The sequence below is a fragment of the Dromaius novaehollandiae genome, chromosome W (genome assembly GCF_036370855.1).
Source record: "Dromaius novaehollandiae isolate bDroNov1 chromosome W, bDroNov1.hap1, whole genome shotgun sequence".
NCBI classification, from domain to species: domain Eukaryota; kingdom Metazoa; phylum Chordata; class Aves; order Casuariiformes; family Dromaiidae; genus Dromaius; species Dromaius novaehollandiae.
In genome coordinates this window covers 3,101,689-3,123,293 of record NC_088130.1, presented here as the reverse complement: position 1 = coordinate 3,123,293, position 21,605 = coordinate 3,101,689, and the positions used below count along the sequence as shown (strand labels likewise).

Genomic DNA, 21,605 nt, shown 5'->3' with positions numbered 1-21,605 from the left:
TCTCTCGCCTCTCTCTCTCACCTCTCTCGCCTCTCTCGCCTCTCTCTCTCGCCCCTCCCTCTCGCCTCTCTCTGTCACCTCTCTCTCGCCTCTCTCGCCTCTCTCTCTTTCTCTCCCCTCTCTCCCCTCTCTCTCCCCCCCTCTCTCTCGCCTCTCTCTCTCCCCCCTCGCCCACTCTCTCACCCACCCTTTCTTGCCCCTCCTCGCATCCTGTCACCTCTCCCCTCCCCCTCTCTCCCACCTCTCTCTCTCACCTCTCTCTCTCGCCCCTCTCTCTCACCTATCTCTCTCTCGTCTCTCTCTCTCCTCCCCTCTGCCCCCCCTCTCTCCCCCCTCTCTCTTTCCCCCCCTTTCCCCCCTCTCTTCCGCCCCCTCTCTCTTGCCTCTCTATCTCTCTTGCCCCCTCTCTCTCGCCTCTCTCTCTCTCGCCTCTCTCTCGCCTCACCCCTCTCTCTCTCTCTCGCCTCTCTCTCTCGCCTCGCCTCTCTCGTGCGCCTCTCTCGTGCACACCTCTCTCTCTCGCCTCTCGCCTCACCGCTCTCTCTCTCTCCCCCCCTCTCACACCTATCTCTCTCACCTCTCTCTCTCGCCCCGCTCTCTCTCGCCTCTCTCTCTTCTGCCTCTCTCTCTCCCCTCTCTATCTCTCCTTGCCGCTCTCTGTCGTCTCTCTCTCACCTGTCTCTCTCTCTCGTCCCCCTCTCTCGTCCCTCTCTCTCTCTTGCCTCGCCTCTCTTTCTCACCTCTCTCTCGCCTCTTTCTTGCCTCTCTCCCCCCTCTCTCTCTTCCCCCTCACTCCTCCTCTCTCTCTTTGCATCTCTCTCGCCTCTCTCTCTCGCCCCTCTCTCTCTCTCACCTCTCTCTCCCCCCCTCGCCCCCTCTCCCCCTCCTCGCCCCCCCGCCCACCCTCTCTCACCCACCCTTTCTTGCCCCTCCTCGCATCCTCTCGCCTCTCCCCTCTCTCTCTCCCGCCTCTCTCTCTCTCCTCTCTCTCTTGCCCCTCTCCATCCCGCCTATCTCTGTCGTGCCTCTCTCTCCCCCCACCTCTGCCCCCTCTCTCTCGCCCCTCTCTCTCGCCCCCTCTCCCCCCTCTCCCCCCGCCCCTCTCTCTCTCACCTCAACACTCTCTCTCACCTCTCCCCACTCTCTCTCGCCTCTCTCTCTCTTGCCTCTCTCTCACCTCTCTCTCTCTCACCTCTCTCTTGCCTCTCTATCGCCTCTCTCCCCTCTCTCCCTCCCCTCTCTCTCACCTCGCCTCTCTCGCCTCCCTCTCTTGCCCCCTCTCTGTCTCGCCTCTCTCCCTCTCGCCCCTCTCTCTCTCGTGCCTCTCTCCCTCTCGCCCCTCTCTCTCTCGTGCCTCTCTCCCTCTCTCTTGCCTCTCTCACCTCTCTCTCTCTCCCCTCTCTCTGTTGCCCCCTCTCTCCCTCGCCTCTCTCTCGCCCCTCCCTCTCACCTCTCTCTCACCTCTCTCTCGCCTCTCTCTCTCCTCTCTCGCCTCTCTCTCTCTCTCGCGCCTCTCTCTCTCTCGCCTCTCTCTCGCCTCTCACCTCTCTCTCTCGCCCCTCTCTCTGTCACCCCCTCTCTCTCTCACCTCTCTCGCCTCGCCTCTCTCTCGCCTCTCTCTCACCCCTCTCTCTATCGCCTCTCTCTCCACTCTCTCTCTCCCCCACCTCTCTCTCTCTCGCCTCCCACTCTCTCTCAGCTCTGTCACTGCTCTATCTCACCTCTCTCTCTATCGCATCTCTCTCACGCGCCTCTCTCTCTCTGTCACCTCTCTCTCTCACCTCGCCTCTCTCTAGCCTCGCCTCTCTCGTCTCTCTCTCTCCTCCCCCCTCTCTCCCCCTCTCTCTCGCCTCCCTCTCTCCCCCCTTTCTCTCTCTCGCCCCTCTCTCTGTCACCCCCTCTCTCTCTCGCCTCACTCGCTCTCACCTCACCTCTCTCTCCCCCCTCCTCTCTGTCTCTCTCTCACCCCTCTCTCTGTCACCCCCCCTCTCTCACCTCTCTCTCCCGCCTTGCCTTTCTCTCTCTCTCTCTCCCCTCTCTCTCTCTTTCTCTCCCCTCTCTCTCTCGCCTCTCTCTCTCATCTCAACACTCTCGCCTAGCCTCTCTCTCGCCTAGCCTCTCCCGCCTCTCGCTCTCTTGCCTCTTGCTCTCTCTCTCAGCTCTCTCACTGCTCTCTCTCGCCTTTATCTCACCTCTCTCTCTCATCTCTCTCTCTCCCCCCTTTCTCCCCCCTCTCTCCTCTCTCTCCCCACTCTCTCCCCCTCCCCCCTGCCCTCTCTCTGCCCTCTCTCTCCCCCCTCCCCCTCTCTCTCGCCTCTCTCTCTCACCTCTCTCTCTCTCGCCTCTCTCTCTCCCCTCTTTCTCTCTCTCTCCCCTCTCTCTGTCGCGCGTGCCTCTCTCTCTCTGTCACCTCTCTCTCTCTGTCGCCTCTCTCTCTCTCGCCTCAACTCTCTATCTCTCATCTCTCTCTCGCCTCGCCTCTTTCTCTCTCCTCGCCTCTCTCTAGCCTCGACACTCTCTCTTCTCTCTCTCTCTTACCCCCTCTCTCGCCTCTCTCTCTCGCCTCTCTCGCCTCTCTCTCTCGCATCTCTCACGCGTCTCTCGCACTTGTCTCTCGCACTCGCCTCTCTCTCGCGCGCCTCTCTCGCGCCTCTCTCTCTCTCGCCCCTCTCTCTCTCTCTCGCCTCTTTCTCTCCCCCCCCTCGCCCCGCCTCGCCCACCCTTTCTTGCCCACCCTTTCTTGCCCCTCTTCACATCCTCTCGCCTCTCCCTCTCTCTCTCACCTCGACTATCTCTCTCTCTCGCCTCGTCTCTCTCCCTGCCTCGACTCTCTCTGTCTCGCCTCTCTCTCTCTCCTCGCCTCTCTCTCTCTCCTCTCTCTCTCTCCTCTCTCCCTGCCCTCTCTCTCTCCCCTCTGTCTCTCCCGTCTCTCGCCTCTCTCTCTCTCTTGCACCTCTCTCTCGCCTCTCTCTCTCTCGCCTCTCTCTCTCACCTGTCTCCCTGCCCTCTCTCTCTCCCCTCTGTCTCTCCCGTCTCTCGCCTCTCTCTCTCTCTCTCTTGCATCTGTCTCTTTTGCCTCTCTCTCTCTCGCCTAGCCTCTCTCTCACCGCTCTCTCGCGCCTCTCTCTTGCCCCCTCTTTCTCTCTCTTGGCGCTCTCTCGCCTCTCTCTCTTTCCTCTCTCTCTCAGCTCTCTCACTGCTCTCTCTCGCCTCTCTCTATCTCACCTCTCTGTCTTGCATATCTCTCTCTCTCCCCTCCTCTCCCCCCCTCCCCCCTCCCCCCTCTCTCTCCTCTCTCTCTCTCACCTTGCCTCTCTCTCTCCTCTCTCTATCTCACCTCTCTCTCTTGCATATCTCTCTCTCCCCCCTCTCCCCCTCCCCCCTCTCTCTCCTCTCTCTCTCACCTTGCCTCTCTCTCTCGCCTCTCTCTCGCATCTCTCTCTCCCCCCTCTCGCCCCCTTCTCTCGCCTCGCCTCTCTCTCGCCTCTCTCTCACCTCTCTCTCTCTCGCCTCTCTCTCTCTTGCGCCTCTCTCTCTCTTGCCTCTCTCTCTCTCTCCTTGACACTCTCTCCCTCTCTCTCGTGTGTGCACGCGTGCCTTGACTCTATCTCTTCCTCTCTCTCACCTTGACTCTCTCTCTCACACGCACGTGCTGACTCTCTTGCTCTCTCTCACACACGCCTTTACTCTCTGTCGTACACCTTGGCTTGCTCTCTCTCTCGCGCGCATGCCTTGACTCTCTCTCTCTCTCTCTCTCTCTTCCCCCTCGCCTTGACTCTCTCTCTTGTGCGTGTGCCTTGAATCACTCTCTCGCGTGTGTGCCTTGACTCTCTCGCTGTGTCTCACGCGTGCACCTAGACTTTCTCTCTCCTCTCTCTCTCCATCTCTCTCGCCTTGACTCTATTTCTCCCTTGTGTGCGTGAGGACATGGAGCTGCAGAAGCTTTGCCTGTATCAGGCTACTGGATTTGGCAACTCCCTAACAACTTCCTCAATGAAAACCAGATTTTTCATGCTCATTTTGAAAAGATAATATTTTAGAAACCATCAACTCTTCTTAGTTTTGGGAGTTGTTTTCAAGGTGTCCTTTAGAATTTTTTTGCTTGTTGATGATATTCTACTTTCCATGTTGTTTTTTGCCAGATTAACATACTAATGAAAGAAGATGAGTGAGGTCTATCAGTGTCACACTAACAATATGTTTGGAGAAACACACACAGATGGGAGTATTGAAGTCACAGATGCTAGCAGGTAGGAGCATGACAGAGGGGACATGCAACAGTACTATCCAGTGAGGAAGGAGATATTAATTATGCAAGGAGGTATATATGATAATATTAATAGCTTATGTTGATTGATAGCTTATACAGATTCCAGTGTCTAAGCACAGAGCACAGCAATGGCAAATACAACTAAAAGTCAACAATATTTATCTATGGAATAACCAAGAACAATTAATGACTACAGGCAATTACAGCAACAAAACAATGAGATAACAATAAGGTAGGACCAGCAGCGGATGTGTTTTTGTAGCAGCCCTCACTTCTAGCTTTCTTCACAACAGCTTTTAAACAGGGAAGGAGCTGACCTTGGACTCAGCTAACTGAACTCCTTAACTCAGCCAACTAAACCCTTGGAATTGGGGAGGGGAGAAATTGCACTCAGGGCTCTGACAGCAGGCCCCCTCACATCAAGGTGTGTCCCCACACCTTACAAAGATCTGGGTTCAGATAGGTGCTTGTTATGAAATGTCCTGGTCTTAGCTGGCACGTGCACATTGTTCACTGTCTCCCAGTAATGCTCCAGTTTGTAGCACCGGCTATCAGTGAGATAACAAAGCTTTCTCCAAATAAGTTTGGAGTCCAAAAAAAAAAAAAAAAATCTGTTTCACACAGTACTCTGGCTGCCCTTGCACTGTGATTTTTTTTTTTTTTTTTTTTTTTCCGGGGGGGGGGGCGGGGGGTAGCTGATGGTGAAATGTGTCCTGATGAGGAGGTTTAAAGGACACATGAAAGACCAGATGGCTCTTCATGGATCATGGGAGCTCCAGGAGGTAGGTAACCCAACTGACTTGATCAACAACAGTGAAAGGCCCTAAGTAACAAGGTCCAGCTTAGCAGATGGTCAGACAGTCTGGATGTACTTGCTGTAAAGCCAAACCCGGTCACCAACGGAGAAGGCGGTGGTTGGGAAACACCAGCTGTCTGCTTGCCTCTTACAGGTGCTTTTGGCCTTGCCTGACTGCACCATAAAAGACACAAAGCTGTTGGAGTTGTGCAAAGAGTTCATCAGCTGTGAGTACATGCGAGGCAGCCAGCATGGCTGGATGACTACAGGGGTGGCAACCAAAGTGAGCAAAGAATGGGGTCTGCGGTGCAGATGCATGGGTGTTAATATTGTAGGAAAACTCTACCAGTGGGAGGAGGGTGACCCAGTTGTCCTGGAGAAAGTTATTGCAACAGAGAGACTGTTCCAGGATCTGATTCACTCTCTACATCTGCTTGTTGGTCTGGAGTTGGTGGGAGGAAGAAAGTGTCAGGGAGCAGCAAGAGTGGGGCTACTCCATGAGGGGGAGTAAGCCAGGAGCCAAGGATGACCCCAGTACTGGCAGTGACCTCACTGACCAGGGTGTAATCCCACAGTATCTGAATAGGGCGGCGTTACACTCAAAGTCTTGTTTACAGGCAAAGAACAAACACACCTTACATATAAAGCCAATAATTTATGTTAGTATAATTGAAATTTTAAGTCTAATCCAGGAATCATTATTAGTCTAGATCTAATATTACAAAGAGAAAGAAAACTTAAAAAGTAATAATACAGTTAAAATTATTATATACATACTTATAGTTTCTACCCTTTTTCCTGATGTTATGCTCACCTTTCCACTGCTCCTCTGGGTTTCTGGTGCTGATGGTGGGGGGTGTTACAGTGAGCTGTCAACGTCCTTCACTGAGAGGAATATGCTGTTTGATTGTTTCTTCTTCCTCATGCTAGGATTCACTGGGGGGGGGTTATTTTTATGTTTGCTAACACACTTTTACATCTTTGCTCTCTATTGGGCTGTAGCTCCACATTACATCCAAATTTACTATATATGGTGCATTTTATGTATGTTAGATACTCTATCTTTGTTACCCCTAAAACTAGTTTTGTCCAGCTTCAGTTCTGCATTTCTTTAAGTGACCATTGGCGAATTGTTTATAGCCATAGTGTCTCCAGTGCCAAGTCTGCACCTCATCTCTTATTAACTTATGCCTGTACTCTATGCCATAGCCTTTGTCTCCGCTTCTCAAGGCCTCTGCTATCGCACCAGGCTTTTATTTTTCTATACTACATCATTATGTTAAAGTCATAGAAATATGGTGGTATCAAACAATGATAAACAAAAATTAAACAAATTAGGCACAGACACCTGGTCAATTAGAGAAATTGCGGTTACAGGTAAGCCAAGTAAAACAAAGCTGCAGGCAGCTCGATAAAGGTTCAGACAGAGCAAGCCTGACAAGCCTCAGTCCTGAGGCCTTGCAAACTCAGTACAAAGCCTGTGGCCTTTTACTAGCAACAGAAATACCATATTACAAGGCTACAGTAAGCAGAGTAGGGTGGTGATAACAGGTTCCGTTAACAATCCCAAGCAAGGCACAGTGATGAATCAGATCTAGGGAGTACAGTCAGGAGCAGCAGGAGACAGGGCTGGAGACAAAACTGCAACATAGGCCTGAGGACGATCCAGAACACAAGACAAGAGCAAGCTGACAACAGATACATCTACAACATATCTCAGGCAAGGATTGAAGATCCAGAACTGAACTTAAATGGAACCCCTGGACCAATGGGCAGAGGGTGCATAGGTGGAGGTCCCAGGTGAGGCTGGTCAGGGCACTTAAGACCTATTGGCACTCAAGGCCCATACAGAGGGGCAGGTTTGAACTTGGAGGATACCCATGAGCTCCTTCCAAAACCCATCTGTGAACTGCCACCCATCTCACCCTGGTCAGTAATGATGCTGTCAGGAGGCCATGGCATCAGAAAATATGGAAAGAGTCAGGTGGTCTGTGGGGCCATGGGGATGGCCCCTGAGGGGAACAAAGGGAGCCATCTTGGTGAACAGGTCCACAGTCACTAGGAACGCTGTGTTGCCCTGCAAGGGCGGGGGGCAGGTCTACTATGAAATCCATGGACATGAATTGCCAAGGTTGGCTTGAGGGGGGGGTGGAGAGGGGCTGCAAGAGAACCTGTGGTCTTTGTAGAGGCCTTTTGGTGCAAATGCAGATGTCGCAGGCCTGGACATAGTCACATCTTCCCATACCGTGGACTTGCCAGTAGGCCCAGGTAATCAGGCACTGGCATCTTCCAACAACCCCCATGTCTGGCTACAGGTGCATCATGTCATTGATGGAGGATCTGTGCTCACAGTGGTCCCTACAGTATGTACAGTTGCTTGCCCCAGTACAGGCAGCCATCCTGTTCTCACAGGCTTGGGGGGGGGGGGGGGGGGCTGTGCCAACACAATGCTGTGCCAAGAGTGGGTCATTTGCAGTGACCTTCTGCAGTGAGCTCATCCTCTGCTGCGGTTGCAACGAAGCATTTTGGAGGAAAAAGGGCAGGGGGGTGCATGCATAAGGTGTGCATCCAAATCTGGGTCCTCCTTCTGCGGCAAAGCATCCACCTTGCCATTCTGTTTCCCTGGACAATAGATGATCATGAAAGGGAAACACAAAAAGAAGGCAGTCCAGCAGGTGAGGTGGCGAGAGAGGCACTTCATCCCTCAGTAGTATTCCAGTTTGTGGTGGTCAGTCAATACCACTGTCAGGTCTTCTGCTCCCTTGATGAGGTGCTGTCACTCCTCAAAGGCAGCTTTGACTCCCAGGAGCTCCTTGTCCTAGATGTTGTAATTCCTCTCAGTGGGGGTGAGCTGCCAAGAGAAAAAGGCACAGGGTGGAGCTCCTGAGTTAGGCCCCTATAGCTCTGAGGCATCTGCTTCCACAATGAAAGGCCAGCTGGGGTCTGAGTGGACTAGGATGGGTTCAGTCTGAATGCCTCATTTCGACTTATGCCTGTTGTCTCTCATCCTCTTGCCATACACCACTGTGAAGAGCCTGGCTCCGTCTTCTTGATAAACTCCTCGCAAGTATTGGAAGGCTGCAATTAGATCTCCTTGAAGCCTTCTCTTTTCCAGGCTGAACAAGCCCTGTTCCCTCAGCCTCTCCTCCAATGTGCTCCAGCCCCCCCCCCACCCCCACCCCGAGCCTCTTGGTGGCCCTCTGATGAACTCACTCAAGTTTGTTGATGTCTCTCTTGTATTGGCCCTCCTTAAGGGTTGCTAACTCAGGGCATGACAAGGCATAGATACCTCACTTCTGGCTTGCTTCACAACAGCTCTTAGCAGCAAAGGAGCCAACATTGGCCTCAGCCAGCTAAACTCCTGGGGGCGGGGGGGGAAATGGGCTCAGGGCCCTGACAGTGACATGTGTCCCTAATGTAATTTACATTGGTGAGACTACATGGACCATTCTGGACCAGACATCACTGTAGCACAGTGGTGAATTGGGTACCATGTGTAAAGAAAGATCTGAAAGTAGGAAACCAGGTTAAGGGAAAGAAAGTAAAGGGAGAGGAGTACATCACTTGAAGGTTGTTCTGGAAATGCAGTGTGTTGTGCAGAAAAATCCATACCTTTGGGAGAGTTTGGGAATAAAAAAAAAAAAACCAAAACAGTTTAATAACTATTTAGCAAAGTTCAGTCTTCTATTAAAAGCTCACTTGGTAATGTTCTCTCCTCTCTTCTAGGGAGAAAGAATTTATCTGAACAAGAGCCCAAAATACAAGAGCAAGCAGCACTCTTGTTAGAGGTAACTACACAGACACTCCCCTGAGACCAGGGGAGAGTGATTTAAAGGCATTAAGTACAAGTTTCAGAAACATCCAAATCTCTCTGCAGGTCTGGTGTGCAATTCAGTTTGTCTAAGGACATTGAGTCAAATCCCAGACATAACTTTTCAGACCTAGACATGCTGAGAAGTGACCCAAAATGGCTGACAATCCAGATCCTGCTGTGACAACTCAGCTCAGGCTTGTCTCAAAACAAGGTGCACCATAGTGAGCACATGCTCTAGAGCACCATGCTTACCTAATAGCTATTCAGAAAGAGCAATCCCACTCCCCTTTGCAGGAACAAGCTGCTCCTCTAGGATAAGAAACCTGCCATTTTGAGATCAGCACAACAGGACAAGCTAAGAATACTGCACGCAGCCCGTGAGCTAGTAAAGCTCCTCCTGCACAGCTTGCTGGACTACAGCAATTTGGCATGACAAAGAAAACTGAGCACAAGGTACAACAAAACACTGTAAGCAGTGGCACAAAGCAATGACAGGTATCATGGAAAGTTTGCTGTGCCTGAACTCAGCTAATAACTCACAGTTTACTCAAACAGAGCTGTCTCATTCATGCTTTACTCACATGGATTTAATATACAGCACAAGTTTTTCAGTGGGTGAGAAACTGGTCTTTCATAAGGTCACAGGCTTCCTGAGTAAAGCTGGGCTACCCTTTCCTCCTCCCCTTCTCCGATCTTTTGTGCATGTTTCAGAATTGTGAGCTACCATGTACTTAGCAGCAGGGTAGCATTTTGTCTTTCTTCCTCCCCCTCCTTCCAGTTTTGCTATATGTGGACTGACTTTGAAAGTGGAAGAAGGAAAGAGCATAAGAAAGGAGCCAGGAAAAATAAGATCTGAGAGGACTTGTACTTCAACTGATAATTACTAAAAATAAAGCACTAAGTCACAGAATTACATTTCCCATTTATTTCAAATGAAAAGCTGTTTGTGAACTGGATTCATTAATAAGTTCATTTTTCACACAGACAGGTTCAGTAAGATTGACAACCATAGCGCCGGACAGTTTAGAGGTTGGTGCATAACAAAGTAACTTGCACTTAACACCTCTTACAAAATGGAGTTGGATCCTGCCCTCCCCCCCCCCCCCCCCCAAGGAATGTAACAACAGAAATAGTTGCTTGCAGATATTAGACAGCAATGCGTGACCAGAGATCAATTGCAGGGACAACAGCCATTTCCCCCACACTCCCAGCCAGACTATTGTTCCTGAGCCAGATATGCTTAATTTTTTTTAGATATGTACAGTGTGGGACACCTGCCTTTGGCACCACATTTAATTAACAAACAGAAAAAACTAGTCCATTTAATGTTTTCATATGTCATCTCTTCTTTGCAACTATTCAGTACTCATATACTGTCCAACTTCTTCAAGATGAAAGAAGCTGAAAAGAGAAACCAAAACAGCATCCACTTAGCTCAACTGAACACAAGAGGTCTGTGCTAAGTCAGCAGCAAGACTGTAGCACATCTACACACTACCCAAACTATTCTATGAGCCACTATCACTAGCCTCTGAGGTGCCCTGCTCTCTCTTGGCTTCATTGCTATGGCACCTGAGGCAGCAAGATTAAAGGTAGCGCAAATATGCCTGCATGTGCTGCAGTCCAGAGCCTTGGGCCTGTTCTCAATACCACAGGAGATTAAAAAAAGCTTGACTTGCTGTTTGCTACACAAAAGGGCACCCTGAAAGCAAAGTAGGAAGCAACCGATGGATATATTAAAGCACTGCCTACAAAGCAAATGGCCACATTCCCCCCGCCCTTTTTTTTTAAGAGCACATGAAAGCAAAGGAGCATTGTTGCTTGCTTCTCAGGCATTGAGCCAGATTTCTCTGCCCTAGGTGGTGATCTGGAAATGTTGGTGGGATAAAGTCCCAGTACTCCAAAGTATGATACAAGCCTCATCAACTTTAGGAAGCATATACCAGTACATTTAGCATGTGAAGCTTAGCATAAACTGGCAAAAAAACCACTCTTCTGGCAATCTCTCCTATTACAGATACAGCTAAGAGACTGTCAAAAATAAAGATAATCCTAAGTAATATTAGTATGTGACAGATATCTTGCACATGTCAGCCCTTGGTGGAAGTCACTCTATACTTTAACTACATTGGTTCAAGATTGGTCAACAATTTCCTGTTTCTGCCCCTTCAACTCAAGAGCCTAGCTCTGACTGCAGCTGTACCAGCCAGGTCACCTAGGAAGACTACAGAGCAAGTTCAGAACCCTGGAAGCCTCTATGTCCTCTTTTGTAAACTTCCCTCCACATTCCTGCTACTCCCAACACTGCAAGGCCAATCTCCTTGCAGGTTCACGCAGCACAGAGAAGAACATGCTGCTCCCCCTGCGGGTCAGCCTTAAAGAAGACCAGTGACGCATCCTTCTGCCATAGTGCTCCCCTTCCCTGTGTGAGAATGCAAGGGAAGAGCTTCAAACTACTCACAGAGGTTACAGAAGGTAGCCACCTGGGGCTGCCCGCACCTGATGAGAGGGACCATGTGGCACATCTCCCCTCTACATGCACAGCACAGCGTACACCTGCAGTGGAGGGAAACTCATCTACAGGAGTCATGTGACAGAAGTCACGATATCTGCAATACAAGCCCCAGAACTGCACAGGACCTCATCCCTGAGCAGTGCAAAAGGGTGAGGACGGGGAAGCAAAGTACCAGGGAGAGAAGGGTTATCAGTGAGGAGCAAAGGGTGGGATGGGGGGATGGGCAAAGAAGGTCACAAGCTAGCTATGCGTGTGCTCACTGATCTGCAGTAGTGCTACATAGATGAGGAAGTTGCAGGTGGAGGTGAGCACATCCCATTGCATCTTCCACTTCAGTTTCTCTGGGTCCATTTTAGGCCCCAGTCCCTCGATCCAAAACAACCTGGTAAACAGACCCTTCAAATACCACCACATCTAGTATCTCTCCAATTCCCAGATAAGGACACACTTCCTATCTCTGCCTTCTTTCTCCCACCCCTTCCCGAAAGAAAAAGGCTGCCACATGATCTCTGGGGAGTCAATGTGGCTGAGTATTTGTGGGAGTAACAGTGAAGCTGCTGTCCTCAGCTGAAGAAGGGAAGAATAGGGTAGGGACAGTAGACATGAGCGTCTATTCCTTGTGATAGGGGCAGTGCACCTGTACCTGCCCTGGGGCCTCCCTGAGGTCATTTCAAGGATGGTGTGGCTCTGGGTACCAGGCAGAGCACAAACTGGGAACAGGTGGTGGGAAACAGCATATAGGCCTGTGAGGAACCTGAGGGTAAAACCAGGCTGTAGGTGAAGTCAAGCTGGGCTTCTGTACCACAGGTTGGTGCTGCCCAAGAGTTAAATTGGCTAAGGAGAAACAAGAGCATTCAAAGCAGAACAGGTTTCCCAAATCAGGAGAGAGAAACCACATGGTTTAGACCTGACCTGATTTGGCCCAGTTCACCCTTCCTTAAGCAACCCCATGCTCTCTGGGCATCACCATATCAATGCCTAACCTAGCATGGGCACCAAATCAGCATACATAGCCCAGACCACCTGGGCTCAAGTGAGCCACCAGGCTAGGCCTCACAAGTACCTAAGATTGCAGGCATGAGCCAGCACATGGTGGGAAAGTCAGGAGGAGCTCTGTAAGCCATGATTCATACCCGCATACACCCCACTGCAAAGGTAAATGCTGCTTCAGGCAAAGCCAGGCATTGCCTTCGTTCTGCAAGCCAGCAGCCAGCCTCAAGACATCTCTTCCCCCAAGCTCGCCTGTTCTCTCATTGCATTCATCCTCAGGAACTGACAGCAGGGTGACAGGGGACATGGCAAAGCGGAGGCTGAGGAGAAGTGTTGCTGGTAACTTCAGAGGCTAGCTGAACAGACTAATGTCAGCATCTGTTTTTGCTGTAGCTACATTACAGGACAGTTACATATTAGGGCCACCAACTCTAGAAAAAGCAAGAAGGTAAAATAGGCAGCAAAAGAGAGAGAGAAAAGCGAGAATTAAAAACCACAAGAAAGGACAGGGTAAGGAAGCAGAAACATGTCATTGGGCGATTCCTCTCTGCCAAGCCATGACATAGAAATCTAGCCACCTGCACAATGGGTGTTCAGACACCACAGAGAGAGAGTACAATTGTGGCTTGTATTGCCAAGGTAGACTGTAAGAAGGGTGTTGCAACATTTATACATCTTTCTAACCTGCCACTCACAGTGTTTTGCTGTTAAGATGAAGCTGACAGGCCTCATAGCTTTTTCAGTCTGTCTCCATCCTACAGAGGATGACTGTCAGTTCTGGAGTGGATTCAAGGCAATAATTTGCCACAGGGACTCCATTTAAGATGTGTTCTTATTACTTATGACATCAGCAGTTTATGCAGAACCTAGAGATTAAAGTCATTAAAGCATGTTCACAGAAGGGCAATTAGTTGTTATCTATAATTCATGTCTATTTCCCAGACTGGGAATGCCACAGAGGTAGAATACTAAGCCCTAGGGAATGAGGAGACTGTAAAACTTCTCCAGCAGATGCATCAGATAATATTCACTGGGAGCTGCAGCTATTCTTGAGAAGTGGGAGGGTGGCTCAGCTTGGCAGAGTTGCCTGCAAGAAAGGTGATAAACCCAGAAGGTATTGTTAGCACTAATGTGTCCACACCTCTGAGGTGAGGTCAGCAGGGTACTCTGACTGCTGTGCTGGAGAATGCAACCAAGCCAGCTTCCTTCACAACAAAACTCAATTAGTTTATTATATTTTACTATATTTCTATTTCTGATTGCCCTGGGCTATGGGTTTCTGCTGTATAAGAGAAATATGTGCTATACAGAGCTTTCATTTCCTTCTCATGACAGCTACTGTAGGGTCTTTTTATAGCCACAGGGGCTGGAAAGCTTTCTGAAAATTTTCTGTGCCTAATTTATTATAAAATTATCTGGTAACTTCATTTGTTTAGAGAGGAAATAGAAGCTGATGTCACATGGTCATCCCCAGGAGCACTGTAATCCTTCTCTCTGCTCACGTGGGTCATGGGATGAGTATAGAGAGATGCAGATACTGAAATATGAACCAACGTTTTGTCCGAGTGACACTGGCAGTGGTTGCACCTGCTTATGCCAAATCTGAATGTAAAGATAGAGGGGCCTGAAAGGGGGGGGGGGGATGGGGATCTTGGGGAATTCCCACAGCTACAGGTTCTATGGTCCTGCAGTAGGCAACTTACTACTATTTTTTTTTTCTGCCCATGCCAAGTTACTCATAGCAGCACTGCTTCTTGAGGGCAAAAGAACAGGGATGGCTCTGTGAAAGTGAGTCATCCTGCTGGATCACAGTTTCTTTGGGGTGGTAGGCTGCTCTCCACCCTGAGGGTGAGACGCTGCAACAATACAGTCCAGGTGACCTGTGGCATTTGCGTTCAGAGAGCTTCTCTTGACCTGTGCTGGAGTTGACCCCCATTAGCCCTCTGCATCTGTCCATGCAGGCAGTTGTATCTGACACCTGCATGGAGATCAGCTCTGCAGAGTGGCCTAGTGAAATGCACAAAATCTTGAAAGGTCCCTGGAGACATAGCAGCCCAGCCTTGCCTTCTTCCAGCATAGATGATACACATAGGCTCCCTTCCCCCTGGATCTCCGAGTGCCCACCACCTCTCTCAGGGCATATGCAGCTTTCCCCAATCACGTTAACAGTCAGAGGGAGCAGGAGTTTGACATTGTTGAAGTCTCCTGGCAATATGCAGTGTCTTAGGAGGTGTCAAAGGAATACACTTTACTGTGTCACCTTTACATAGGCAGGTAGCACATTTACAGAAGTTCAAAGGGTAGGAGTTTTCCCAACTCACTTTAACTCACAAGGGAGAGCCATGCTAAACTTAACATAGAGCCCTGTCTTCAGGGAAATGAATTCCCGCAGAAAGTACAAAGTAGCGAGCAGACATCTGAAAACAACCCTGTGTAGCTAGGGCATGAAGCAACCCCCATGATACCTGTCACTCAGTTTGCCACAAATAATAGCATTAAGAGACTGTGCTGGCAACAAGATATGTGGCTAATGATGATCCTGACTAGCAGGGGCTGCGGCTTGGTGTTCATCAGAAGGCGCTTGTTGGGAGCAGAGGAATGCATCATACTTTCCATTTTGTTCTTTGTGAGATTGCAAATCATGCTACAATTCCCCAACTGGTGCTCCTGAACAGACAAAGCTGGTCAGAGCATTGCAGCAAACATAGTTTGTGTTGTTCAGGTTCTCCCCCCCCATCAATATTTGAGCTCTGGTACACACATATTTGGTCATAAAAGTGTCAGTGCTGCAGCCTCAGACTCATCTCGTTCAGGCCCTGCATGGTTTTGTGTATGCCAGCTGTACAGATGCCAGGAGAGGAGTGAGCCAGGCAGATGAAAGCAGGAGCTGGAATGAGCTGGTTGTCACATCTGGGCTCTCCCTGGAAGGTGGCTGCTGGCTGCAGGCTGTGCCATGGCAGCGAGTGATGCTCTTATGAGATGGTGGGAGGCTGGAGGTGGAGTAAAACTAGAAATTTGGCCCTGCTGCCTGGTGTCTCCAGAAGAGAATGTATGGGCAGGGTGCCCCTTCATCTCCCATGTGAGTGCTGTGGTGCACACCCACCTCCCTAGCATTCTCCACCACACAGCCTGAGCTGGGCTTCTGTCTCCTGTCTTTCTCCTCTGTGACATTCTTCCACATCCCTTCCTTGGTGTGCCACTCTTCAGCTCTGCAGCAGGTACCCTCCTGTCCCCTGAGCCAGATTAACCCTCCTTTCTCTCCATAGAGACAGCTGTAAGTGTTCTTCTACATGACATCTATGACTTATCCTTGCCTGTTATCACCATGGTACACCTCCACTCAGCATGCAGAGAAAAAGTGACTTCTCAGGGTCACACAGAGGTCTGTGGCAGAGTAAAGAATAGTATCTGATTCTCCTGAAGCCCCATAGACTACAAGAACATCTTTCTTCCTAGACTGGTGCCTGAATCCAAAAATGAACTTGTCAGTGGACATAACCTGGCCATAATCTGACCATAACCATTCCCTTGCATCTCAGAGGTGTCCTGTGTGAATACAAGGGGCACATCTGGAACAGGACTTTCCCTCCCCATTCCTCTCCCAGCTGCAGCATGTCCTAGAACTATACATAGTTTTTTAAAATTTTTCTTTTCCAGCATTGGATTCCCAAGAAGGGTAATTCCACTCCCATCTGTCCTGCTGTGACCACGAGGCGGGCAAGAGAGGGTCAGATACTGGCGGAGAGAGACACTCAAGGTTTCTGAGGGGTTAAACGGTAGATTTAATGAAGGACTTTTACACTCCAAGCTGCACGGGGAGCCCTGGGAACCACACCGAGGGGTCGCGGATGGGAGGCTGCTGGACGCACGGGTTGGGCGCCCAGGCGGGACTCACCTCGTTGTATCCCAAGGGCCCCTTAAATCTGCTAGAGCTATTTCTTTATCTCAGCTGTGCTAACCTTGAGTAGCTGCTGGCTGGGAAGCAGCTGGACACTGCTGACAAAGCGGAATATGCATGCCTGGCCCTGACGGGCATTCGGTCAGTGGGTAGAGAGCACACTCTGGGGCTGCTACCACGTCCTCTGCCAGTCACTGACTCCTCGCCAGATCTCCCGCAGGTGCTCTCACTACACCTGCACTTGTGGACACTCCCTGACGATTGTCCGGTATTGCTACTGCTCTGTTCCTGCCCCAGCCTTGACCCCACAGAGCTGTCAGCAGTGGGCTGTCAGTAGAGGTCTAGCTATGTCCACTTCCTGACACCAGCCTCTCTCTTCCTCCTGCCTGACCCCCAACTTTATCCTCAAGCATCTCTTTGTTGTCTGAAGTTACGTCAGGCATCAGAGATATGCTGATCCCAAGAATGAGCTTCAGCCAGCTGAAAAACAAATAGCTGTCCCATACTACCTCCAGGTAGGCAAGCCAACTCAACTCTTTGGGAATCTGTGTCCCCAATCCCTCTCCTCTTCATTGATATGTCAGTCAGACCACTAAAGCCATTGCACTGACTGTATGTGCTCTTCAGTGGATATGGACAGCTCAACTTCTCTCTACCTGGCTGCTGCAGGAAAACAATCTCATACTCCCTGGGAGGCTACTGGCTATTAGGCCTTGCCACAGCAGAGGGCAACTCAGTGCCTCATGTGAAGGCCCTGCAGATGTCCACAGTAGGCAAGAAGCACAGTTCTCCCAGAGCTTCTGTCTGCAGATGGGGAGAGAATTAAAGGGAAATTGCATGACATTTCTTAGAAGAGAGAAAGCTGAGGCAAGATCCCTGATGGCTTGATATTTTGCATTAAAATGAAAAACTGTTTAAGCCAACCAACACTTTAGATTCAAGATGGTTATGAAAAAAAATGGCTGAACTTTAGAGAACCCCTGGAAAGCTGGTTTTAGAAAGCAAATGCTGACCAACCCCAGTAGCACTGTTAGGGCTGCAGGCCGCTGACTAGGCCCTGGCCCGAGGTTCAGCTAACTGAACAGGACTGGCAAACTACTGGACATGACAGGAGAAATTGTTGGACATGACAGACAACAGAGGGAGAAGCTGGCAGAAGTTACAGGCAGTGCTGTGAGGGATGGCTGGATTTCACAGATGGTTTTGGGGGAGCTATGTGAGAGATGACCAGACTTCACAGACACCTGACAGGGAGCATTGGGGGCCTTTTGGGGAGTGGAACCTTGCAAGGCCACCAGTGCCTGGGCAACCACATGAGTGATAGCATATCAGGCCAACAGTGCCTAGAGACCGGTATTAGAAATACCAAATTTGGGTACGGACATAGCAAAACTGAGACCAGTGGGGAAGAAGTAATTAGGGGTGGGTTGTTTATTTGGGAGGAGACTGGGGCAGAGAAAGGGAGGGATTGAGCTAGATGGGGGAGAAGTACAAACATGGGGAATTGGAGAGAAGTGGGGATAAAAGGGGCAGGTCTCATGTAAGCAAGCTGCCAGACAGTATACTTGTCTGACTGAACCCAGGTCCCGATCACTGCAGTCTATCCTATCTTTTTATTAAATCCTATTCTTAACTAGTTTTTCTGTGTAATATCACTCTCTAGCCTATGTGCAAGTGCTGCAAGATCTAAGTGCCAGCAACTGGAGAAGGGGTTGCTGGTCACAGGGCCTGTAGGTCTAGGTGCCAGCAACTGGAGGGACCAGGGTGTGTTTATATTTCCCTAGTGAATTTTAATACTGTGTGTGTGTGTGTGTGTGTGTGTGTGTGTGTGTGTGTGTGTGTGTGTGTGTGTGTGTGTTCTCTTCTCAGAAACCCAACAGCTTTCAAGAGGCCCAACCCCGAAATGCAGTGGAGACACAGGTAGAGGCTGCACCTAGTGAGATGGTAAGTGGAAACTCCAAAGATGACGAAGGCTGGAAGCTGGTGACCTCTTGTACTGGGAGGAAGGCTCCTGCTCCTCCTGAAGGCTTGCAGCTATGCAACAGGTTCACTGCCCTCAAAGCTGAGGAGGAGCTGGGCATGGTTTCAAGTGAAGCAACTGGGCCGATGGACCCTGTGCCATGCAGGAGCACCCGGAGGAAGCAGCAATAGCAGTGGGTGACTCCCTGCTGCAGGGGAGGGAGGCACCCATCTGCCAGCCTGACCTGCTGTCTAGAGAGGTTTGCTGCTTGCCGGGGGCTCGGATCCGGGATGCTGTGGAGAGACTGCCGAGGCTTGTTCCAGCCCTGTGACTATTACCCCTTGCAGCTCTTCCATGCGGGCACCAATGATACTGCCAAGGACAACTAGAAAAGTATCAAACATGACTACGGAGCTCTGGGGGCGGTGGTCAGGGGTATGGGGGCCCAGGTGGTTTTCCCCTCGATCCTGCCAGTGAGGGGGAAGGGTGTGAGGAGGAGTGGACTGATACTGCAAGTCAACAATTGGCTGTGCAGCTGGTGTTGGCAACAGGGTTTTGGTTTCTATGCCCATGGGACCCTGTTTGAAGATTGACATCTGCTTGGGAGAGATGGGATCCACCTCACTAAGCGGGGCAAAAGCATCTTTGCCAACAGGCTGGCCAACCTGGTAGGGAGGGCTTTAAACTAGGAAAGACGGGGGACGGGGAGAGTTATAGGGACCACGCAATCAACAAAACAGGGCTCAAGTGGGGGCACCTCAAGCACTTGCATGCGGGCAAGGAAGTGCCTACAAGCCAACACTATGGGGAAACCTCTTGCACCCCTTCTGGGAAAGCGGCACTCTTGGGTGCCTCCCTGAGGTGCCTGTACACAAAAGCATGCAGCATGGGGAATAGACAGGAGGATTTTGAGATCTGTGTGCAGTTGCAGGGCTATGAGCTCATTGAGATTATGGAGACGTGGTGGGATAGCTCGCATGACTGGAATGCTGCAATGGATGGCTACAGGCTCTTTAGGCAGGACAGGCCAGGAAGGCAAGGAGGGGGAGTCGCCCTTTATGTGAGAGAGCAGCGGGAATGCATGGAGCTCTGCCTAGGGGTGGATAATGGGCTGGCCGAGAGCTTATGGTTAAGGATTAAGGGGCAGACTCACATGGGTGAAACTGTTGTGGGTGTTTGCTACAGGCCACCTGATCAGGAAGAGGAAGTAGCTGAGGCCTTCTGCAGACAGCTGAAAGTAGCCTCATGATCACAGGCCCTGGTCCTCATGGGGGACTTGAACCACCCTGATATCTGCTGGAGGGACCATACAGCAGGGCACAAGCAATTCAGGAGGTTCCTGGAGTGCATCAATGACAACTCCCTGATACAGGTGACAGAGGAGCCAACAAGGAGAGGTGCACTGTTGGACCTTGTACTATCAGACAAGGAAGCACTGGTTGGGGATGTGAAGGTTGGGGGCAGCCTTGGCTGCAGTGACCCTGAGATGGTGGAGTTCAGGATCCTGAGAGGAGGGAGCAGGGCAAAAAGCAGGATCATAACCCTGGATTTCAGGAGAGCAGACTTTGGCCTCTTCAGGGACCTGCCTGGAAGCATCCCATGGGAGACTGTCCTGGAGGGAAGAGGAATCCAAGAAAGCTGGTTGATATTCAAGGATCATGTCCTCCAAGCTCAAGAATGGTCCATCCTGATGAATGGGAAATCAAGCAAAGGGGGCAGGAGACCTGCATGGATGAACAAGGATCTCCTGGCAACTGAAACAGAAGGAGGAAGTATACAGGTGGAAGCAGGGACAGGTAACCTGGGAGCATTATATGAGTATGCGGGGATGGGGCTAGGAAGGCCAAAGCCAATCTGCAGTTTAATCTGGCAAGAGATGTCAAGGACAACAAGAAGGGCTTCTGTAAATACATCAGTAGCAAAAGGAAAACCAGGGGAAATGTGGGCCCGCTACCTTGACTTCAGTAAGGCTTTAGACACTGTCTTGCATAAAATCCTCATAGGCAAGCTCAGGAAGTGCAGGCTAGATGAGCAGACAGTGAGGTGGACAGAAAACTGGCTGAAGGGCAGAGCTCAGAGGGTTGTGATCAGTGGCGCAAAGTCTAGTGGGAGGCCAGTATGTAGCAGCATCCTGCAGGGGTCAATGCTGGGTCCAATATTGTTATATATACTTATTCATCAATGACCTAGAGGATGGGAGAGAGTGTACCCTCAGCAAGTTTGCTGATGATACAAGACTGGGAGGAGTGGCTGAGACACCAGAGGGCTGTGCTGCCATTCAGAGGGACCTGGACAGGCTGGAGAGTTGGGCAGAGAGGAACCTCATGGAGTTCCACAAAGGGAAGTGCAGGGTCCTGCACCTGGGGAAGAATAACCCCATGCACCAGTACAGGCTGGGGGGCTGACATGCTGGAAAGCAGCTCTGCAGAGAAGGACCTGGGAGTCCTGGTGGACAACAGGTTGACCATGAGCCAGCAATGTGCCCTTGTGGCCAAGAAGGCCAATGGTATCCTGGGCTACATTAGGCAGAGCATTGCCAGCAGGTGGAGGGAGGTGATCCTCCCCCTCTACTCAGCCCTGGTGAGGCCACACCTGGAGTGCTGTGTCCAGTTCTGGGCTCCCAGTACAAGAGAGACATAGAACTACTGGAGAGAGTCCAGTGTAGGGCTATGAAGATGATGAAGGGACTGGAGCATCTCCCATACGAGGAGAGGCTGAGAGAGCTGGGACTGTTCAGCCTGGAGAAGGGAAGGTTCAGGGGGGATCTTATCAAGGTGTATAAGTATCTGATGGTGCAAGTAAAGAATGCAGAGTCAGACTGTTCTCAGTGTTATCCAGTGACAGGACAAGAGGCAATGGGCACAAATTGAAGTACAGGAAATTCCATCTGACCATAAGAAAACACTTTTTCGCTGTGAGGGTGACAGAGCACTGGAACAGGTTGCCCAAAGAGGTTGTGGAATCTCCATCTTTGGAGATATTCAAAAGCTGTCTGGACAGGGTCCTGGGCAGCCTGCTCTAGGGGACCCCGCTTGAGCAGGGGAGTTGGACTAGATGATTTCTAATGGTCCCTTCCAACCTCAACCATTCTGTGATTCTGTGTGTAATTTGCTAGCAAACATCAAGTTGGACTAGCCAGTCAGTAGGTGGAGACTTGCATCTGGAAAGACTCAAGGTCTGAGCCAGTGACTGGGTAAGGGGCCCCGAGTCCGGGCATGGATATTAGAGAGACAGAATCTGTGTAAATATCCAAGGGATCCATGAATGTGGGTGTGCTCATGAATCTAGAGAGTAAGGGTGTACATGTTTTCACTAGGGAACCTCAATCCTGATCAGCCAGAAAGGAGGAATGGGACTGGGCT

The 21,605-nt window shown here is 50.5% G+C and overlaps 1 pseudogene; it reads left to right on the top strand.

The window, feature by feature from the left end:
- Nucleotides 1-4,968: 4,968 nt before the first annotated feature.
- On the top strand, nt 4,969-21,265 carry LOC135324354 (uncharacterized; annotated as a pseudogene).
- The last annotated feature ends 340 nt before the right edge of the window (nt 21,266-21,605 follow it).